The sequence below is a fragment of the Dermacentor silvarum genome, chromosome 2 (genome assembly GCF_013339745.2).
Source record: "Dermacentor silvarum isolate Dsil-2018 chromosome 2, BIME_Dsil_1.4, whole genome shotgun sequence".
Taxonomy (NCBI): Eukaryota; Metazoa; Arthropoda; class Arachnida; order Ixodida; family Ixodidae; genus Dermacentor; species Dermacentor silvarum.
Window position 1 is genome coordinate 13,902,600 of NC_051155.1, and position 23,852 is coordinate 13,926,451.

The following is a 23,852-nucleotide window of genomic DNA, read 5'->3' on the forward strand; positions in this document are numbered from 1 at the left end:
GGGAATTAAAGATGGGGAGGAGAGAGAGAGAGCACACAGCACAGCACACACATCGTCAGTCACAGTCCGTCACTCTTGCGTGGTACGTGACATCACTGTCACAGCCGCTGGTCCAAGCCCGTTTCTTTTAAAAACCGAAGTAGTCCCTTTGTCGCCTTCAGCTGCGATGTCTTCTGTCGACGACATGTGAGAATCACTTCAACTGACATTGGTCTGTTATCAAGGTGCGCTAGAACGGACGCCAGTCTCTGAACATTATATTCAGGACAGAGAGAGTAAACATTTTATTGCAAAAAGAAAAGGTAGTAAGAGTGTGGGAGGGACCCCTAGTCCGGGGTCCCTAGAACGATCTCAGCGACAGCACGGGCCCGTTGAACTAGGGCCCGGCGGACCTCCGGAGGCCCGTCGCACCTCCGGAGGCCCGTCGCGGAGGGCATCCTCCCACAGCTCTTTGGTGCGGAAGGGGTGCAAGATGACTGGCAGGGGAGGGAATAATTGTGCGGCGCACTCCACGGTGACATGGAACGCCGTGGGGGAGCTTCTACAGCCCGGGCAAGAGTCTGCGTAGCGGTCAGGGTAAAAATTATGTAGGGAGAGGAGATTGGAAAACGTGTTTGTTTGGAGTTGGCGGAGCGCCACCTCTTCCTCTCGCGAGAACGACAGCGGCGGCGGACCCATGGTGTGTCTAGCTCGTGTATAGTATTTTAATACGTCTCTGTATGTGAGTGAGGAGTCCGCCTGATCTGGACTCCGATCCTCGTCATGCCGGGACAGTCGCATAGAATGTGTTCTAGCGTCTCCTCGCAAAGACAGACATTGCAAAGAGCGTTATCGGCCATTCCAATCAGAAATGAATAAGATTTAGTGAATGCCACCCCTAGCCATAAGCAATAAACCATAGTGGCCTCTCTTCGGCGGAGTTCAGATGGCATACAGGTGGTATTGACGATTGCTGCGGTTGGTCTGGCCGCTTGGTGTGCACCATAGAGAGAACGTGATCTCCCGTGCAAGCACTCGAAGCCTGCTGGCTACGTCGGACCATGAGAGTGGTATGGCCTCTTCCTGTGTGTCGTCAAGAGCTGCCCGAGCGGCATTATCGGCGTCTTCGTTCCCTATGACACCGCAGTGACTTGGAAGCCACTGAAATGCCACGTGGTGTCCTTTCTCATGTGATGTATGGGGTAGGTGTCTAATATCGAATACGAGCTGTTCGTATGGCCCGCGACGCAGAGCTGATAGCACAGATTGTAGGACTGCCTTCGAGTCACTGAAGATTGACCATTGTCGAGGTGGTTCCCGATTGACGAAACAAAGTGCAGCGCGAATAGCAGCTATTTATTTATTTATTTACAGTACCCTCAGGGCCAAGAAGGCCATTACAGAGGGGGTGGGTACAATAAACGATAACAAAACAACATGGTCAAACAATTAGTAGTATTTAGAGTGATAAACTCAATATATGATCAGTTATTGCAATCTTGAAAGATGATGCCTCCTCGATGCAGGCGATGGAGGGGAGAAGGCGGTTCCACTCGGCACTGTTTTTTGGCAGAAATGAATCGGAGAAAACATTTGTGCGACAGAAAGGAATGAACACTTTAAGCCGATGATCAAGACGCGACGACATGTACGAAGTTTCTGAAATAAATTCTTGTTTAAGTGAGTTATTTGGATAAAAGATTTTTTGAAAAAGGCAGAGACGGGAAATCTTTCTTCGAAGCTGAAAATTAACAAGGCCAAGGTTTGACTTCATTAAAGAAACGCTAGCTGTGCGAGAATAGTTTGATAGGATGAAACGTGCTGACCTGTTCTGAACTGACTCAATGGTGTCTGCTAATGTTTTTTGACCAGGGTCCCAGACAGATGACGCATACTCTAGCTTCGGTCTAATTAGTGTTTTGTAGAGCAGTAACTTCAAATAGGGTGGGGCTTTAGAAAGCTAGTTCCGCAGATGTCGATGTCGTTGGGTGGTCAGTCCTGAAGCTGATGGTAGTAGCTCTTGCTGGGACAACCACAACACCGGACGAACACTGGAGGTTTGTGGATATAAATATGTACACTGTCCGTGTCCGTGTATAAATATGTACACTCTCGTGTAGAAGAAGCAGAGACAGTTGTTTCAGCACAGGTGACGACAGCTCAGATTTTTTCTTGATTCCTGGTACACTGAGATGTACTGTGGGGCTAATAAGACACCAAGGGGGCATCAATGGTTTAGATGCAGCGGTGAAGCCCGAGGGAAGTTTGTCGTTGTACTTGATAGTTTTAGAGAACGATGCTTGGCGCCTGTCTGAAAGTAGTGTTGCAAGGTGGTGATAGGGGGCACGTGCAAAATGTCTGATGTCCGTTCTCAGGGCTTCCACCGTAATGTGAGTTTGCATCGGATGGTCCCCAGCAATCACAATAGTTGCCTCTGTTGAAGTGCATCTGGGCAGACCAAGGCAAACTCTGAGTGCTTGAGCTTGTTCTGCCTGCAGAACACGAATATTTGTCTTGCAAGTGTTGTTCAGTACAGGTAGACTGTATCTTAAAAAACCAAGAAAGAGAGCTCTGTAGTGTTTCAGCACTGCGTCTACTGACATCCCCCACGTCTTTCCTGTCAAGTATTTAAACAACTGGGCAATTGCTGTCAGGCGCCGTTTCATGTAGGCCACGTGCGGGCTCCTACAGAGGTCTCGGTCGATGATTACGCCAAGAAACCTGTGAGTTGTGACATAGGAAATGGTCCGCCCATTGATTGAGATGACATAAGGCGTCATTGGTTTGTGAGTAAATGCCACTAGTGCGCATTTTTCTGGTGATATGCTGAAAACAGCGCAGGTGCGAATATGGGCTCGAGAGACGGAAAGCCGGAGCTTGTAAATAGGGAAAGAGGCAGTGCGGCTGGATATGGCCGCTCGAGAGAGGGAAAGTGGGATCTTGGAAGCAGGGAGAGATAGCAGCGTGGTGGTGAATGGATGCTAGAGAGCGATGTCGCGTCGAATGAGCGCTAGAAAGAGGGAAATCCGCAGCTGAGAAAGAGGGAGAGGTAGCAGGTTGCCATGAATGGGCAATCGAGAAAGCGAAACTCGGAGCTGAGGAGGAGGGTGAGAGCAGCGCCGCGGCGAATGGTCTCATTAGGGACGAAACGCCGGAGGTGGGAATGAGGGAGAGAGCAACACGGCTGCGAATAGGCGCTGGATTGACGAAAACCCAGAGCTGCGAAGTAAGGAGAGAGAGCAGCACAGCTGCGAATAGGGGCTCAAGTGACGGAAAGCCGGAGCTGGGAAGGAGCGAGAGCGCCTCGCAGCTGTCAATGGGCACTCAAGTGAGCGAAAGTTGAAGCTGAGAAGATGGGAGGGAGAGCATCGTTGCTCAAGAGAAGGAAATCCCGAGTTAGGAAGGAGGGAGAGAGAAAGCAGCCCAGCTGTGAGTGCTCGTTCGAGAGACGAAAACCGTAGCTTAGAATGAGGGAGAGAGCAGCCTGGCTGCGAATGGGCGTTTGATAGGCGGAAAGCAGGAGCTTGGTAGGAGGGAGACAGAGCAACGCAGCTGCATGAGAGACAGAGCCTTGGAGCCAGGGAGGGAGGGATGCAGGCAGCTGCGAATGCGAGACACGGACGAATGGGCAGACAGAGACAGAAAGCTGCCGCCGAGAAGGAAGCATACAAAGCTGCTACGGTGGCTAGATGGGTAGGTGTGCCGACCGAGCGTAGTTCACCACTTCTCCGCATCATGACGCAGAAGTGGCGCTGGGGACAGTATAACGGCTGAGCTGCGCGGAACATCGGCTGCGCTGTGTAGACGAGCAGCGTGTTTGATAGTATCGCTGCCTCTGCTCTAGCTGTGAAGTACGCGCTATACAATGCCGTTTTGAGCAGTTTAGGCAAAGCCAGAATGGGGAATTTGTTACTGTCGTCGAAGAAGACATGATATGCTCAATTTCCTAGCTTGGCGATTGGTCACATTTATTGGTATAAACGCGGCGCTTGCATTAAATACGTAGATGCATTTTTTCCATGCATAAAATAATACTGCAGTGGTTTTATACGGTATATGGAAACGTGTTTACGTAATATTTAGTGAGTTCTAATGTTTTAATTTCGATAAATCCAGCTATTCTGTTTATTGCTGCCCCAGTTACGGTATTTAAATTTTTACGAGAACAATTGTGTAGGTAAGTGCATATGGTTCACTGTTTGGTTGCAATAAAATAAAGCAATACGTAATTGGCTAGATTCATGAATATATTTAAAATACAGGGAGCGCTCTCATAACCTCAGTCAGCAGACGCACCAACATAAATAGCCTAGCACCAGCAAGGTTGCAACGTTGGTCCACCACTTCATAACATTATTCACAGCACACGCCTCCGCTTCAGGTGATTCCTCTTCTCTCTGGTTCTTTCGCGCGCCGTGTTCTTGCCCTTGACAAGAAAGTAAAGGCGTGTAATTGAATAGAACTTCACAACATCGTTTGTGAGCTCTTTCTTGTGCCGCTCGCAGCCGATCAAATTAGGAGGATTCAGCTGCAGAAAGGATGCAAATTAAGTCGGCGATACTGTTCCTTCGTAACTCGTTTACACTGAAGCACAGCTTGAAGGCGTAATCGAGCGATGCTACCAGTTTTTTTAGTGCTTCAGAAGGGGGCAACAGTTCTGACCTACTCATTCTGTTGAATTCAGTAATGTCCCTGAGCAATCGCAACACTTGGTTCTTTGCAGGAACTTCCTTGCTACATAGCCTGCTATATAGAATATAAGCCTAGAGTCACTTTTCTTTTCCCTGTAGCAGCGCAGCGGTGCTCAATGTCGCAGGCGCTGAGCACCTCATGTGCGGCTTGCAAATTTCCAATGTCGAGGAGCTCATCGACGTACGCCTTTCGGTGTCCGCGGCTTGCTCATTAACGTCGCCGATACTGAGCAAGCTACTGAGCAGCCCGGGGCGAACATTTCCGCTGTCTTTGTCACAAATTTAGAGCCCGACTTGCAGTTCGGAGCGAAGCAGTAAGTCTCCTTGGTGGTCTTTGGTGGAGCAATGCCGCCGCTAATCTCACCGGTAATTTTTCCGACCTGAAAATTCCACATCGCTTAGGAACTTGCAAACAGTACGAGAGACGCGGAGCTCTTCACCTTTGAAACTGACACGAACAGACGACATACAACTATTCCAATTCGGGCTTTATTTTTTTGCTCGCCGCCAGCCCCCTGTAGCAGACCACGCGCGCTGCGGAACCGTTCTACTGACCGCAGCGCCAATTTTGCGTCATGACGAGGAGAAGCGGTGAACTACGCTCCAGACGCGCCGGTCGGCACACCTACCCATCTAGCCACCGTAAAGCTGCGCATCTGGGAATTAGCGCTCAAAAGAAAGAAAGCTGAAGCTGGGAAAGAGGGTGAGAGAGCAGCGCGGTTGTGAATGGGAACTCGAGAGGCGGAAAGCCGGAGATGAAAACAGGGAGAGTAAGCAGCGCGTCTGTGAATACGCTCTCAATAAAGGTAAGTTCGAGCTCAAAAGGGGGAAAAGAGAGAAGCTTAGCTGCGAATGGGCGCTCAAAAGAGCGGAAGTCGGAGCTGATGAAGCTGCGAGAGTGCGGTGCAGCTGCGAACGGGCCCTGAAAAGATCCAAAGTCGATAGCTGAAAGGGGGTTGAGGGAGCAGGGAAGCTGCGAATGGAAACTCAAAACAGCGAAAGTTTGAGCTTGAAAGGAAGGACAGAGCTGCGCAGCTGCCAATGGCCGCTCAACAGTAGGAGAGTTGGAGATGAGAAAGAGGAGAGCGGGGAGCGCTTCTCTGAGCGGGTAATTGAGAAAACAAAAGTTACATTTGAGAAGGTGGGAGAAGCAGCACCGCAGCGGCGAATATGCGCTGGAGAGTACAAAAGCTGGTGCTTCGAAGCCGGGAAAGGGAACAGCGCAGCTGCAAATGGGCGCTTGAGAGACGGAAAGCTGGAACTGTCAATGGAAAGACAGCGGTGGCAGCGATGGCTCAGCTGGATCGGCGAACTGGCCGCGCGACAGGCGATGGCGACAGCGCTTTCTAACGTGCCGATATTCGGTGACGGAACTTGCTAGTGCCGTTCGTATTCCTTACAATCGCCGCCCGGCTGAAAATAGAGCCGTCTGTAGTGAAATAGAGCCGTGTTGCAGTTTCGCCTGAACGGGCGAAACTGAAGCTTTTTGTTTTGTAATTTTTCTTTGCTACCTGTGCTGTTTTTTTTCGGTTTTGAGTATTTGGAGCAACGGAACGGTGCTTTTTCAGAGGCGTTATTGACAGGTGTACTTGTTTGTCCTTTGGTTTGTCATAATCTCGCCGAACCTTGTGTTATGCCATTGTATGCACAATGCGAAAAATGCTGTGCTTTCTGGAAGGTACGCGAGCACCAACGATTACGCTGGAACCTTCTACGAGTCTTGTAGAAAAGCCGACGCGATTGATCTGCAGAAGATTTTGACGATCGCCAACTGTGCGCGCCGCTATCGTTGCCCTTTGAGTGTCACTTGCTTTTTTGGGCACAGATTCGCCCAAGAAAAAGTTTGGTGATTGACAGTTTGGCTACGGCGTTCTTCCCAGTCACTACAACGTGAAAATTGAGAGCTTTAGCGTGTCCGGTATTCCGGTAAACGCACGCGGACTTGGCATTGTGCCGGATGGAAGGAGGCGCGAACGGGAACGGCCTGCACGGCGCCGGCACCTGGTGGCGCAGAATTCAAGCAAAAAAAAAAAAAAAACACAGAGCTAATATTGCACTAAGTTGCTGGCGTGAATTTTGGGCAGCGTCATAATAGTGTTGCTGCCGAAAATTTACAACACTGGCGAAGTAAAATACACTTGGTTACTGCAATATCAGCTCTGTGTTTGTTCGAGCTCTGCCACACTAGGTCACTGCTTCGTGCAAGCAGTTCACGTTCGCGCTTCTGCGCATTCGGTAAAACACACAATAAATTTTCGTTTACCGGAATGCCGGACACACTAAACCTCTTTAATATCAAGCATCTGACTACGGTGCCTTATCACCCTCAATCAAATAATCTGACAAGTGCAGGTGGTTTGCCAGATGAGTAGGGCGTAAACTTGAGCGGCTGGATTGGTGACGCAAAGTTAAAGCAGACAAACACAGAACCAAGTGTGTTCTTCGTTGCTGCTGGTGTAAATTTTCGACAGCGGCGTACGTAATAGCGTTCACGATTACGCCACTGTCGAAAATTTGGCACCAGCAATGAAGTAGAATATACAGGGTGTTTCAGCGAACACTTTCAAAATTTATTTAAGGTTGCCTGTGGCAGATAGCCCGATTCTAGTTAATGAGCTGGTCTACTCGAAGAGGCGGACATCACTTGCACAAGAAATTGAAATGCATGATGGACTAATTAACAAAAATGTTCGAAATAAGTTTTAACTAATTACCTAATGGCACATATTATAATTTACAAATTGTAGCCGTGGAGTTCGCAAGGCGGATGCAGTTGGAACGAATTCTCGGGATGACACCAGTTTCGAGATAATAATTTCCGAACTTTGCGGAGAAATGCATTGGCATTCCAGTTAGTTTCTTAGCAAAACGTCGCTTTATGCATTCAAGCGCAAATTTAACTGGAACGCCAATGCATTTCTCCTCAAAATTGGGGAACTAATATCTCAAAACTGGTGTCATCCTGAGAATTAATTTTTGTGGATCTGCCTTGCCAACTCCACAGCTAGAATTTGTAAATTGCAATATGCGCCATCAGGTAATTAGTTAAAAACTTGATTAGTGATTTTTTATTAATTAGTCGATTATGCATTTCAATTTTTGTGCAAGTAATGTCCGCCTCTTCGGGTAGACCAGCTCGTGAACTGGAATTGGGCTATCTGCCACAGGCAACCTTTAATAAATTTTGAAAGTGTTCGCTGAAACACCCTGTATTTGGTTAGTGCTATTGGTTACTGTAATACATGCGCAAAACCCATGACCAAAAGAACATTGCTAAATTTTGTTTACGTATGTCTAAAACTAACTGGTTTTAGCTTCGCGCTATAAGAAGTATTCCAACACTCTTTGATGCCTGCCAAAAACTGCTAAGAAAGAATATTGTCACGTAGTAGTGACGATGAAGCAAACAGTCGTAAAACTGGGAATGACGAAACTGATTCTTTATTGGGCGAACCTGTGCCCACAAAAGCAAGTTACACTTGAAGCACAACGATAGCGGCGAACACAGTCGGCGATCGTCGAAATCTGATCAGCGGCGAAACGCGTCGGCTTTTATACCTGAGTCATCGAAGGTTCCAGATTAATCCCTGATGCCCGCGTGTCTTCCAGAAAGTTCTAGACAATTCGCGTCGCTCATACAATCAGATTACATGGGCGTCGGTGACCACAGACGACGGATAGAAGCATTGATAACGTCCGAGAAGCTTCCAATGCAGGCGCGTCCTGCGCCGAGCGATAACGTTTAACATTTGTCAGCCAATGTTGAAAGCGGCCACCGGTGAAAGATAAACATGTGTACGTGTCAATACCCTCCCCTTAAAAAGCATCGTCCCGATGCTACAAACAAACACGAAAGCAAAAACAAAACCATGCGTAATAAACAAAATAACAAAAAACAATAACAAAGTAACAAAGTACCTAATTTTGTCAGCGGGCGTAGAAAGGCTTAAGACGCACCACGTGGATGACTTCAGGTCGTGCCCGGCGCCGCTGTGATTGCGAAATGCCGTCTGGCACGACCTCATAGTCCAGTGCGCCAATACGTCGGGTGATCTTATATGGTCCGAAATAGCGACGTAACAGCTTCTCGCTAAGTCCTCGTCGGCGTATCGGAGTCCAGACCCAAACACGGTCACCGGGCTGGTACTCGACGTAGCGTCGTCGAAGGTTGTAGTGTCGGCTGTCGGTCCTCTGCTGGTTCTTGATGCGCAGTCGGGCGAGCTGTCGACCTTCTTCGGCACGCTGCAAATAGGTGGCAACGTCGAGATTTTCTTCGTCGGTGACGTCCGGTAGCATGGCGTCAAGCGTCGTTGCCGGGTTCCTTCCGTAGACCAGGTTGAACGGCGCCATGTGCGTCGTTTCTTGCACGGCCGTGTTGTATGCGAAGGTCACGTACGGAAGGATGGCATCCCACGTCTTGTGTTCGACGTCGACGTACATTGCCAGCATGTCGGCGATGGTCTTATTTAGGCGCTCGGTGAGGCCATTCGTCTGCGGGTGGTAGGCGGTGGTCCGGCGTAGCTTGTGTGGCTGTATCGCAGGATGGCTTGAGTTAGTTCTGCCGTAAAGGCAGTACCTCTGTCGGTGATGAGGACTTCTGGGGCACCGTGACGCAGGAGGATGTTCTCAACGAAGAATCGGGCTACCTCGGCAGCACTGCCTTTGGGCAAGGCTTTTGTTTCGGCGTAGCGGGTGAGGTAGTCCGTAGCTACGACGATCAATTTATTCCCGGACGTCGACGTCGGAAAAGGCCCCAGTAAGTCCATCCCAATCTGCTGGAACGGTCGGCGAGGTGGCTCGATCGGCTGTAGAAGTCCGGCTGGCCTTGTCGGCGGTGTTTTGCGTCGCTGACAGTCTCGGCATGTCCTTACGTAATGGGCGACGTCGGCAGAGAGGCGAGGCCAGTAGTATTTTTCTTGTATCCTCGCGAGCGTGCGGGAAAAACCGAGGTGTCCAGCCGTTGGGTCGTCATGGAGAGCTTGCAGAACCTCTGGACGCAATGCTGAGGGTACCACGAGGAGGTAGTTGGCTCGGAGAGGCGAGAAGTTCTTCTTTAGGAGAATGTCGTTTTGCAAGAAAAACGACGCCAATCCTCGCCTGAACACCTTCGGCACAGTGACGGTCTTGCCTTCCAGGCAATCTACAAGGTTCCTTAGTTCCGGGTCGGCTCGCTGTTGTTCGGCGAATTCGTCGGCACTGATGGGTCCCAAGAAAGTGTCGTCATCCTGGTCATCCTGTGGCGGCGGTTCGACGGGGGCGCGAGACAAGCAGTCGGCGTCAGAGTGCTTTCGTCCGGACTTGTAAACGACGGTGATGTCGAATGCTTGAAGTCTCAGACTCCATCGTGCGAGGCGACCTGAAGGATCCTTCAAGTTAGCTAGCCAACACAAGGCGTGGTGGTCGCTCACAACTTTGAAGGGCCTGCCATAGAGGTAGGGGCGAAACTTTGATGTAGCCCAGATGATGGCGAGGCACTCCTTTTCTGTTGTGGAATAATTTGAATCCGCCTTCGATAGCGACCGGCTAGCGTAACTTACAACCCTTTCTAGTCCGTCAGTCCTCTGCACAAGCACGGCGCCGAGTCCTACGCTGCTTGCGTCGGTGTGGACTTCGGTATCGGCGTTTTCGTCGAAATGCGCAAGGATGGGCGGCGATTGTAGGCGTCGCTTCAGTTCTTCAAATGCTTCGATTTGCGGCGTCTCCCACTTGAACTCGACGTCGGCCTTCGTGAGGTACGTCAGTGGCTCGGCGATCCGTGAAAAATCCTTGACGAAGCGCCTGTAATAGGCGCACAGGCCAAGAAATCTACGCACTGCCTTCTTGTCGGCGGGCGGAGGAAAGTCAGTGATGGCCGCCGTTTTCTGTGGGTCAGGGCACACTCCAGACTTGTTGATGACATGGCCCAAAAACAAGAGCTCCTCGTATGCGAAGCGGCACTTTTCTGGCTTCAACGTGAGTCCGGAGGTCTTGATAGCTTGAAGAACTGCTTCAAGGCGCCGCAGGTGTTCTTCGAAGATTGAGGCAAACACAACGACGTCGTCCAAATACACGAGGCAAGTCTGCCACTTCAAGCCTGCCAGTACTGTATCCATGACGCGTTGGAAAGTCGCAGGTGCCGAGCAAAGACCAAACGGCATGACCTTGAACTCGAACAGTCCGTCTGGTGTTATAAAGGCAGTCTTCTCCCGGTCCCTCTCGTCGACTTCGATTTGCCAGTAGCCGGTTTTGAGGTCCATCGACGAAAAATACTTTGCGTTGTAGAGTCGATCCAAGGCGTCGTCAATCCGTGGGAGGGGGTATACGTCCTTCTTCGTGATCTTGTTGAGGCGACGATAATCGACGCAGAAACGTAGGGTTCCATCCTTCTTCTTCACTAACACCACGGGGGGCGCCCACGGACTCTTGGACGGCTGGATGATCTCGTCGCGTAGCATTTCGTCGACTTGTTGCCCTATGGCCTCGCGTTCGCGCGCCGAAACTCGGTACGGGCTCTGACGGAGTGGGCGGACATTTTCGTCGGTTATGATGCGGTGCTTGGCGACAGGGGTTTGTCGAACTTTTGACGACGACGAGAAGCAGTCCTTGTATTGCAGGAGCAGAGCTTTTAGTTGTTCTTTCTTATGCCTGGGAAGGTTCTGATTGACGTCGAAAGTTAGTTCAGGTACTATAGTCGTCGTTGCAGGTGCACTGGAATCCGTGAAGGCGAAAGCACTGCTGGCTTGTACTATTTCGTCGATGTAGGCGATCGCGGTGCCTTTGTTAATGTGCTTGTATTCGGGGCTGAAGTTCGTGAGCATCACCCTTGCTTTCCCTGCACGTAGCTCAGCTATGCCTCTAGCGACGCAAATTTCACGGTCAAGCAGTAAGTGATGATCGCCCTCGATGACGCCCTCCATGTCTGCAGGCACTTCGGTACCGACGGAAATCATTACGCTGGAGCGAGGCGGAACGGTGACTTGTTCTTCTAGCACATTCAAGGCATGGTAACTGATGTCTGTATCCGGTGGTATCACGTTGTGCGTTGAAAGCGTTACCGACTTGGACTTTAAGTCGATGACTGCACCGTGTTGGTTTAGAAAGTCCATGCCTAGGATGACATCCCTGGAGCAGTGCTGCAGGATTACGAAGCTCGCCGGGTAAGTGCGGTTGTTCACAGTGACTCGTGCTGTGCAGATTCCAGCCGGCGTTATTAGGTGGCCTCCCGCTGTACGGATATCGGGTCCTTGCCAGGCAGTCTTCACCTTCTTCAACTTGGCGGCGAACGGGCCACTGAAGACGGAATAGTCGGCTCCAGTGTCGACGAGAGCAGTGACGTGATCACCATCGATTAGCACGTCTAAGTCGGTAGACCGTCGTCTGGCGTTGCGGTTAAGTCGTGGCGTCGGATCACGGCTGCGTCGGCTTGCTCCGCTGCTGCTACGTCGCGTCGGTAGGTGTTCTTTCGGCGGCGAAGTGTTGTCGTTAGGGCTCTTGCCAGGCGGTGTGCTGATACCTCGTCGTGGTGATTCGCGAATCTTCTTCGTCGGCGGCGGAGGATCTTCGGTATTGCGTCGTACAGCAACCGCACCTCCATCGGTTGCTGCCTTTAGTTTCCCGGGTAAGGACTGGGAGATCGGCCCCGAGTGGGAACGGTGTACTGACGGTGATGGGGCGAGATGTAGCGGCCTGGTGACGGCGAACGTGAGGGTCGTCGTGGTTGCCACTGAGCTCCGGCGAGGTAGTCGGCGATGTCACGTGGTCGCTCGCCAAGCTGTGGACGTGGCGCGTTGACGGCGAACCCTCGTAGGCCCATCTCGCGGTATGGGCATCGGCGGTAGACATGGCCGGCTTCCCCGCAGTGATAGCAGAGCGGGCGGTGGTCGGGGACGCGCCAAATGTCCGTCTTCCTCTGGTAGCTGCGCTGGGCGACGGGTGGGCGTGCTGGCTGCGGCGGCGGCGCTGGGCGACGGAATTGCGGCGTTACGGGGCCCTGGCGCGAGCGGGGAGGGGGCGTTGACGACGGGCGACGGCGGCGTATGTCATCGCTTCCGGCTGGGGTTGCGGCGATTCGGGAAGTCCTAGCGATTGCTGGATTTCCTCCCGCACGATATCGGCGATGGAAGCAACTTGAGGCTGCGACGACGGTAGCAACTTCCGCAGCTCTTCGCGTACTATCGCCCTGATGGTGTCTCGTAGGTCGTCGGAAAGTCCTTGTACTTCGGCGTAGTGTGGCGTCGAACGGCGATTGTATTGCCGGTTGCGCATGTCCAGTGCTTTCTCGATCGTCGTAGCCTCCGAGAGAAAGTCTTGGACTGTTGTTGGTGGATTCCGTACCAGTCCGGCGAATAGCTCCTGCTTAACTCCCCGCATGAGCAAGCGAACTTTCTTGTCTTCGGGCATAGCTGGATCGGCGTGCCGGAACAATCAAGTGATTTCTTCAGTGTACATACCGATGCCCTCATTCGGGAGCTGTACACGGTTTTCCAGCAAGGCTGCAGCTCTTTCTTTACGGACGACGCTCGTGAAGGTGTCCAGGAAGGCGGCTCGGAAGAGGTCCCAGGTTGTTAGTGAACGTTCCCTATTCTCGAACCAGTAAACATGGCGCAGCTTTTCGTCGCAGTCCCACTTGTTGAACGTAGCGACCCGGTCGTATGCCTCCAGCCAGCTTTCGGCATCTTCACATGGCGAACCGCGGAAAGTCGGCGGCTCCCTGGATTGTTGCATCACGACCGCAGATGTTGGCACAGAGGCTGTCATGGTAGCTGCTGCCGAGGTCATGACTTTTGTCCTCTTGGTCTTCTCAGGTAGGGGTTCGTACTCCGGTGGCAGGTTCAGTAGCCTGCGACTAGCTCGCTGGTCGGGGTAGGCGTCGACGTCTTCTAGACGGTGTGGGCTTGGCTCACGGCTGGACGGGGGGTCCGGTACAAGGACATAAAAGCACCTCCACCAGATGTCACGTAGTAGTGACGATGAAGCAAACAGTCGTAAAACTGGGAATGACGAAACTGATTCTTTATTGGGCGAACCTGTGCCCACAAAAGCAAGTTACACTTGAAGCACAACGATAGCGGCGAACACAGTCGGCGATCGTCGAAATCTGATCAGCGGCGAAACGCGTCGGCTTTTATACCTGAGTTATCGAAGGTTCCAGATTAATCCCTGATGCCCGCGTGTCTTCCAGAAAGTTCTAGACAATTCGCGTCGCTCATACAATCAGATTACATGGGCGTCGGTGACCACAGACGACGGATAGAAGCATTGATAACGTCCGAGAAGCTTTCAATGCAGGCGCGTCCTGCGCCGAGCGATAACGTTTAACATTTGTCAGCCAATGTTGAAAGCGGCCACCGGTGAAAGATAAACATGTGTACGTGTCAATATTACGAAACTCAATTATCAAATGACACAAACAGTTCTAAGAAACAATGGCAGCTCTTGAACTATTTCTTAAATCGATCACCACATAGTTCACCTTTACAGAAAGTAATATATAATGGCATTACACATGACAGCCCTGACAGTGTTGCTGACGCGTTTAGTGACTACTGTTTCGAAATTTTCAGTGAAAAGCACAGCACTTCGCATTGTAACCTAAATCGTTCTAACCACTCATTCTTTTTCCCGTGACACCTGCTGATGTGTCTACTGCAATCATAAATCTTAAAGAGACCAGCACCAGTATAGATGAAATTTCAGCACGGCACTTAAAACTTGTAGGTCATGTTATTTGCGAACCACTTTCTGTAATTATAAATCTTGCGTTCAAGGATGCCATTTTCCTAACTCGCTGAAAGTAGCTAAAATTATTCCGGTATATAAAAAGGGTGACAGACTGTGAGTTTTCAACTACCACCCCATCTGTATTCTTTCGTGCCTTAGTAAAGTTATCAAAAATTATTTGTAATTCACCTAAGGAAATACCTGCAAAAATCTAATCTACTGAAGCCATGCCAATTTGGTTTTCGAGAGGGAAATTCCACTAACGGTGCCCTGCTTTCACTAACTGACTATGTCAAGCGCTGTATTGATTCAGGATGCGTAGTTGTCTCGGTTTTTCTGGACTGCACAAAAGCATTTGACACCATTAATCATCTCGTCTTGTTTAACAAACTCGAAGCATACGGTATTTCATGTCCGGCCCTCAAGTTCTTAAACAGTTATCTACTGAACAGAAAGCACACGGTATACATGTCGGGCTCTTTTTCCGCTGCTAAAACATTTAACCAAGGGGTGCCTTAAGGCTCATTACTTCGTCCATTATATTTTTTTCTTTACATCAATAATCTTCCCGACAGCATACACATGGCTCACTCTGTTTTATATGCTGACGGCACGACTATTTCATTTGGTGATACATGTAATAATGCTGTCGCTAACAAATTAAATTATGCTTTGTGTAGCGTGTCCAAGTTGTGCCACGAAAATTATTTACTCATTAATCCAAATAAATCTAAATTTCTTATTTTCAAGTGACCTCAACGTTAGTTAACCTCATTACGAGGCATCAGAATTGACTCGCATTGCATAAGTGTCAGTGACAGTGTATCATTACTTGGCGTTCACCTCGATACTAACCTTAAGTTCGTTAGTCATATTGCTCGCATTAGAAAGATGGCAGCATTCAGCATTGCTTCAAGCACGCTCATATTTCTCTCATCAGACCCTGCTTTGTCATTACCTCGCTTTTATTCATTCTCACATCACTTATAGCATCGTATCATGGGGAAATATTTATCAGTGTCATCGTTCATCCCTTCAGCATTTACAAAATTGGACCATTCGGATTATTTTTTACTGTCTTCGCGATGGCAGCGCCACTGGTCTTCTTCGCTGCAACATCATAACTGTTAATAACAAGTTTCGGTTTAGTCTAAATTTGTTGCTATATAAACAATTAACAAATCAACTTGCTATTCATTTGATTGATTAAGAGCTTTTAGTAAATTACAACTGTACTAGGTTTGCTGCTAAGAATAATTTTTTGTTACCTAAGGTTTCTGCCAATTACGGTAAATCACATTTTTCGATCTTTCTGGGTGATCACATTGTGGAATCATTTACCCATGTCTGTTAAATCCAAAGTTTTAAAAATTTCATTCAAGAATTCATTAAAATATTATTTCTTGAATTTTTGATGTTGGTGCTTGTTTAGTTGTACTAGATTTGTGTTTTATAGACAGTATTCTCAATTCTTTCGTTATTTGCGTTCATGCATTTTGAAGTTTTTTTATTCCTTTATGCTTACTGTTATTTTTTACTTGATATATTTGTGCCATTCGTTCACACTGCTGCTAATATTTGTATTATTTATTTGTAATCTTCATCGAGGGTCCCGTTGCAGTGTTGTACTTTGGGACCCTCGTCTGTATATTTTATATGCTATCATTCACATACGATGTAATAATAATAATAAACTCATGTGATTTGATTTGATGTACTTAAAGCAGAGAATCCATCTGCCGCATATAATATATGCATAGATAAAACACTGGATGCATTTCCCAAATCCTTTCCTTTTGTACAAGTAAAAAATTCAGGAAGACCAGGAAGTAGCGGATCTCTGGTGACCTTCCGAAGCGTATTAAAAATGTGTTATTTGCAAGATTTCTTGACACACGTAATCAAGAACATTATAAGGAGTTTAAACAGTATCGGCATAAATTATATAAGGATTTAAAAAAGGCAAAGTCACTTTTTATCGTCTAAAGTTTTCATGACACTTGATCCCTGTGGCAAGGCATAAATCAACTCATTGGAGGGAAGCAACATGCTCTTCGAAAATTAAAATCAATCGAGTTATTTATAGCGGTGTCTCGCTCGCTAATAAACTCAATGACCATGTTTTAAGCGCAGGAACCTCTACTCCGTATAATCTTCCCGCAGCTGTAAAATCAGTCGATTCCTTGTTGGTCCCAGCATGTGAAAGTTCAATATTTCTATCCCCGAAATCTGAAGATGAAATTCTCTCCATCATAAACTCAATTCGCAATACATGCTCTCCTGGCCCAGACGGCATTACTTCACTTGCAATTAAAGCTGTTGCTACGTTTATTAGCATTCCACTTGTACATATTTGTAATCTAAAGCTTCATACAGAAGAGTTCCCGGATAAAATGAAATCCGCCCGTGTTGCAGTAATTTTCAAAAGAGCCAATAAAATGATCACATTTTAAGCATCGTCCTATTTCCCTACTACCTTTGCGTTCTCAAGTTGCTGAACGAGCAATCTTCACGAGGGTATACAAATTCCTACAGCCCCACACATACCTACGATACATAGACGATATATTCATAATATGGGAACATGGTCAGGAAAGTTTAGATAAATTTGTAACTTTCCTAAATTCTTTTCACACAACAATAAAATTCACATCGGAATCTTCAAATGAGCGCATAAACTTTCTGGACACAACAATATATATTGATAATGGGACACTAAAGACAACGCTGTATAGAAAACCTTTTGATAAACAACAGTACCTAGACTATACAAGCCACCATCCCAGACATTGCAAACAAGGTATCTTTAAAGGCCAAGCCACACGACTTCGTTGCATTTGCGTTGAAAACCATGACTACATAGACAGACTCGATCACCTTAAGGAAACCCTATCAAGCAGGAACTACCCGAACACTGCCCTTCAGAAAGCCTACACCGCTGCAACCAAGCTTGATCGAGCCAAGGTCCTCAAACCCCGCCCTAAGATCACAAGGACAACAACGCCTCTTCTTACTACTAAATTCTCAAACGCACTCCACAACGTGAACAATATCCTCAGGAAATACCACCCAATTCTCACCAGCAACCAGAAACTTAATAAGATCTTTCCCGACCCGCCCAGAGTAGCCTACAGACGGAATAGTAATTTCAAGGACATTCTGGTACATGCCAAACTAAGGACAAAGACGAAGCCAACATCCGGTCCCTGTGGCCGCTCCAGGTGTTCCACATGCAAACATATTCAATCTACTACTACAGTAAAAAGTACAGCGTCAGATTACATTCACAAGGTAACTGCGAATTTCACCTGCACGTCAAGCAACGTAGTCTACTGTCTAGAATGTGCCACTTGTAACAAGCAGTACATAGGTGAGACTGGACAAGAAATGCACACGAGACTCAACGGCCATCGCGCAGATACAAAACACAATTTACCTAAAGCAGTAGCCAGCCACTTCAATGAGCACGGCCATATATTTGATGAAGCAAGACTCTATATACTACAAACAAATTTTCGTTCACCTCGCGAGAGAAAATATACAGAATCATACCTCATACACAAGTTTAAATGCCTGCACCCCACGGGGATGAATTTATCACGTGGCAACTTAGAATCGCTAAAAGCAGTAACATAAACCTTAAATTGTTATACCATTAACAAACGCGCAAAACAAGTTAAACCTCGATCTCGATGCTCAACCTCACCTATTCTTCCATTTCCAGTTCTTCACTGCATCTCCCCTACCACTCAATTTATTATCCTCCTCCATGCTTTTACTCATTGATAAACCATAGGAACGCTTTTCCAGGTACACCTGTCCCCTCAGTGTTCATGTTTCAAATTATATTTCTTCCGCTGTCACTCACCTGTGCCGTTTTTTTTTTCTTCCGTCAACCTCACCTATTCTTCCATTTCCAGTTCTTCCCTGCATCTCCCCTACCACTCAATTGATTATCGTCCTCCATGCTTTTACGCATTGATCAACCATACGAGCGCTTTTCCAGGTACACCTGTCTCCCCCCCAGGTTTAAAAATATTTGTTCTACACTTTCACCCTCCTGCGCCGGTTTTTTTTTTCTCAAACGCGCGTTTTCTTTTTTTTTCTTTCCTTTTTTTTCTCCACACGAGATCCACACCGAGACAGTCCAAAATCCCAGACGCCAGGATACCTTTTTCGGCGCCTTGACCACACAAGGTCTCGCCAATTCTGTATACCGCCGCGACGACGCCTAGGGCGAACTAGTGAGGCTAACGTCCCTTGACGGACCAAGCTGCTCCCTGTCAACCACAAAATTACCCGATGCCTTGATGCTACGCTACTCAAGTCATGCTTTCAACTCGTATTGTGACCTGCACACTGACCGGCTCTTCAGGGACCCCAAACGCACGCCGACCACGACTCCTCCGAACGCTCACTCGCCTCTCGCTCCCCCAACCCCCTCTGACAGTTTTTTTTAATATAATTTTTTTTGCCACTTTCTCGCTCTCCCGCTCTTGTCCCCTCGTCTTAGAAACCGCGCCTAGCCAGTCAAGCGCCGGCGCTCATTTTCTTTTCAGTTTCTCCCTTTACAGACAGCCACAGCGGACATCGACGTGACGTCACTCCACTAACCCTTTAAAACTAACCCGCCGAGGATGACGAGGCCGCCTTTGACGAAGATAGGTCCTCCTATCGAAACGTTGGCCAGCCTTTCTGAGGCACCTTATCCCTGTTTATAATCCTTATTCCTCGTGTGCTACTCCATTAGTCAGCCATCTTTTTTTTACATTCTAACCTGTGTAATTTACAAGGAGCAATATGGATTTCAGCCTGGAAAATCCACGCAGGCAGCGTTGCTCGAAATCCAAAATAGTCTGATTAATAATATTGAACATGAGCTTTTCACTGTTGGAGTGTTCCTTGACTTCTCCAAAGCGTTCGATGCAATTAAGCACGACACTCTACTTCATAAGTTATACAGATATGGTATCTGTGGAACACCTCACAGGTCACTACAAAGCTACCTTTCAAACCACACTCAGTACACGTGACTAAACGATGTCCCGATCCGAATCTGAAATAATAAAATTTGGCATTCCTCAAGCATCTATACTGCGGCCTGTTCATTTTACACTATATATTAACGACATAGTAAACCTGTCATCTTATCATCAACTCGAGCGTCGTTCCAACTCCTGGCTACATGAACTGAAGCTGTGGCATGCGGTGAACAAATTGAATCTTAGGAAACATGCTTTTCCGTCCAAAAAATAAGCCTACAGATTATCTCAGCCACCTCCAGTTCAACAATGGCCCACGCATGGGAACGCGACTGTGAGCGTGAGAATGCTGGTGCTTTGATACGCGGCGTCTGCCTGCTCACAGAGCGATGGAGATCACGTGACCCGCCAAGTTTCGGAGGCGCGGCACAGCGGTGGCGGCAGCATGGAACAACGATTGGCTTCGGGACGTGCACGCGCGCTCCACGGTGCCGGTTCACGCCAGCGTTGGAACAGGAAAATATATATTTTTGAGTCCCTTTGACGCAGGTTCAGTTAGCCCGAAAATATTTATTACAGTTTATACTTGCCATAAATCCTATACTTGCCATAAATCTTCCTTCGTACAATACCACATGTGTAATGAAGCAGACGCGCCTCGTGTTTCCGATAGCAGCTCGAAGACGACGACGACGACCCGTGCTGTGATTGCAAGAGAGCTCGGGCTAACAATTCACCCTTTGGTGAATACCACTTAGCATGCTAACCATTTTCTCCCATATTAGCTTTCCATCGGAAATACCGAGCAATCAGGGCAGCATATAGGTACACATAACAATCCTTCGTGACCCACATTCGAAGGGTAAGCCCTACGCGAAATTAAACCGCACCTGGATGTTGTTATACGCCATTTTGCCACCGGCAAGCTCGCGTTGCAGCATAATCTGTTTCTTCCTCACACTACTTCTCATGAGAGCTGCTCACCAGGCGGAGTATGCCACGCTGTGGAGGTCGTCGGCGTTCGTGCCAGTTCTGGTTGCCAGGCTGTCAGCTGCCGGCGAGGTGTAGCCGAGCGTGATGCCCATGCAGAAGGACCCCGTCCAGGCACTCAGCATCGTCACAACGAACCAGGGGGTGAGAGGCCTCTGGTAGGGCTCCGAAGGTTGCTCCCCGCCGTGTACGCGCATGCTCTGCTTCTCGGTGCCGAGTTTGCTTGCTCCGTGGAGCTTACCCACTACGGGGATTGACTGTGCCGGTGGTTAAAGAGAGGGCGATCGACAAAACCCAAAAGAAAACGTACGACACGGTATTGTGCAAGTTGCAAAATAACATTGAAACAGCCAAATTTAATAGCAAATGTAAATAGAGAGAAAAACCCTGTCCGAGAATATTATCCTTCTTTTTCGTAGCAAGTTGCACTCACCCACTACGGCGACAATTAGCCAGTAATCGACAGGCGTGAACAAAAGTTATTGTGCATAGGAAGGTCGACAGTGGAAACTCAGGCAGCACCTCACACGGGGCCAAAGTTTCAGAATCGTCAATAGGTGTCGTCATGACGTCGTCATCAGACCGCTTTCGTCATTGTGTCAACATCATTGCTGCTTCGTGATTTTGTCACGGCGACGTCGTCATGCCATCATGGTCATGATCGATCCTGGCAAGCGAGTGTCGCAGCAAAGTGGGCCGTTCCCGAGGCAGTGAATACCGCATACAGCCGAAGCAGTGTAATTATTAGAATGACCAATAAGTACTTTTTTGGAAGGTTAATTGGTTCATACTGAGTTCTCTTGCGTGCTGCACGAGGATATGCACCGTAAGGTGCAGAAGAAAATCGGAGACCGGAGAATAAAGAGCGCAGTTCAAAGAGCACACAATTAGAGCACTCTTTCTTGTCCGGTCTTTGATGTATTTCGCACTTTCAGGTGTATTTTTTTTGCGCACTAGGCTACAGAATTTATAATGACCACTAGAGATTCTAAATAAAGGTGTCTTACACAACACGGTGTGTCCCTACTAGAGTGTACTAGAATGGGGGAGTGGGTCCAGCGGACGCCATGACTAGCGCCGAGGGTGAAGAAAATGGTACCTTCGGCTGACGGCACTGGTGCCGTTTTCAGTAGAGATGGGCAAAACGGCTCACTTCAGAGAGCGGCTTGGAACGGCTCAACTCACTGAAATGAACCGGTTCACTTAAAGTGTAACGTGTGTTATGCATATACTATAGTTATGTGGCTTTGAAAAAAAAAACGATATATGCATAATTTAATAACCGTGTTATTGGTATTTTCGCTATGTTTAGAGAATATTTTTACATATATTAAAAGCGTGAATATTTAGTTGTAATGAAGCTTTCTTTTCTGATATTGGGGATGAAATGCTTATGATACTGTGACAGGCAGAATGCGACGTACTTTTTTCAGAAAAAAAAATATGTAACTTCATAGTCATTACAGAAGCTTGTCCGTTTTTGTGATACTTTAACATCAACTTTTGTCCAAATAAGAACACAAAATGATTGTACATTATGTTTCAACTTTATTCATTTATTCACATACGTCGTTCACTATAATATGAGTAAGCTGTAACGCATAGGCGGAAAGCTTTAATTTTTCCGGGGGGGGGGGGGGGGCTGGGGCCCGACCACCTTTCCAAAACCTACCCATATATACATATAAATATATATATATATATACCCCCTGCTAAAAATTTTTTATTTCTAGCTTTATGGCGAAAGCAATTATATCGACACTTCAGGCAAATTGTCGCGGTTGTCGCCGCCGTGACGTTCCGCTATAAATCCAAAAGCCATATACATGAGGGACCTATACCTTGTGGGTGCGGGAAAAAGCACGTAACAGTGAGCCGAAAAGGACAGCGGCTTGATGGGCATTATTTCCCGCGCGCTCAATATTCTGGTTAGTTGCAGATCACGTAATTAAAATTAAATTATGGGGTTTTACGTGCCAAAACCACGATCTGATTATGAGGCACGCCGTAGTGGGGGACTCCGGAAATTTGGACCACCTGAGGTTCTTTAACGTGCACCTAAATCTAAGTACACGGGTGCAGATCACGTAATCAAACGCGAACGGAAAGGAGAGCACGCGTCTTCTCCTCTAGCCCTGCCGTAGCTGTGAATGACTGTGCGCGACTGACGCTTATAGGGCCCCGTGCCATATCTAATTGTTGGTAATCATTGGTGGGTGCAATGATAAAGGACGACCAGGGATGGCTGCTAACTTCATGCGCGCTGTCTTCCTTGTCGGGCTGTCTTTCTGCGCCCCTAGTGTTGCAGAGTCAAGAGACAGAGGTCATCGCAGATCGCTCACAGAGGCCGTCAGTAGTGTACATAAAAATCACAGCATATCCACGAGGTGAATGATGGTGAGGTGGGCGAAGTTCCGGAGGTTATGGGTGATACCGTAAATCCTCCGAGAAGTTCGCCCGATAAAATCATCATGCAAACACGTGAGGTACGGTGAAGAAAACTTTTATTGAGATTTCAAGTTACCTTTATATATTACTTGTGGTCGGAGAAGTGCACAGCTAGGGGTTCGAGTAACGGTTTAAGGGGAATGTCTATGCACGACCCCCGCACGGTAGTAGGCGCAAGGTGGTCTAGGGAGATGCACCTGTGCGAGTGGCCATGTGCTGAACGAGCCAATCGTTGGTGGAGCGGTCCGATATGTCGACATTAAAGTCACCCACGAGCACGAACGGTCTGTTTCTGTATTTGGCGTCAAAGTCTTGGTCACCACTTCCCGCGCACGAGCACCATCCGGGTCTGCCCGGCGCCGCGCTCGCTTAGCCGCCGCTTCCCGCTCTCGCCTTTCGGGGTCCGCTGCTCGCAGTGCACGTTTCGCTGCGGCGTCATTGGTGCGCACCGTCTCGGGATCGGCCAGGCGCCGCGCTTGCTTGGCGGCAGCTTCTCGAGCTCGCACCGCGGGATCCTGCCGACGAAAACGCTCCGCAGTGGCCATCCGCGCCCGCCGCTGCGCATCGTCCATGCTCCACCAACGATCCGACACGTACGGCGACGATCCAAGAAATGAGAGAGGCGCTCGCTCCCCGCGCATCCCCGCGCAGCCCGCGCAGCAGCCAATCGTAGAGCAGCGGCACTTCCAGCGCCATCTAGTGTCGATTCACACAAGCGCCATATTGCACACAATTTTATTGGACCAACGCCATCTAGGAAATGAGACGAGAAATGGTGATGACGACACAGATTGTGTACAGCGCCATCTAGAATATCGTCCCTGAACTGCAGTTTGTATGTACTTCTATGAGACAGCGCCATCTATTGCATTATACGGGAGATACTGCCGTTTACTGCCGGGAGATACGCCGGACAACGGAGACGTGACAAGGTTAGACTAAGAGGAGATACGCCCCTAAAAAATGTCACAGTTTCGCCCTAAGGGCGAAGCAATGAATACGATAGCAACACAGCAATGTCATACGAAGTAAGGTGAGCGGCTTTGGTAGCAATATGAATTGT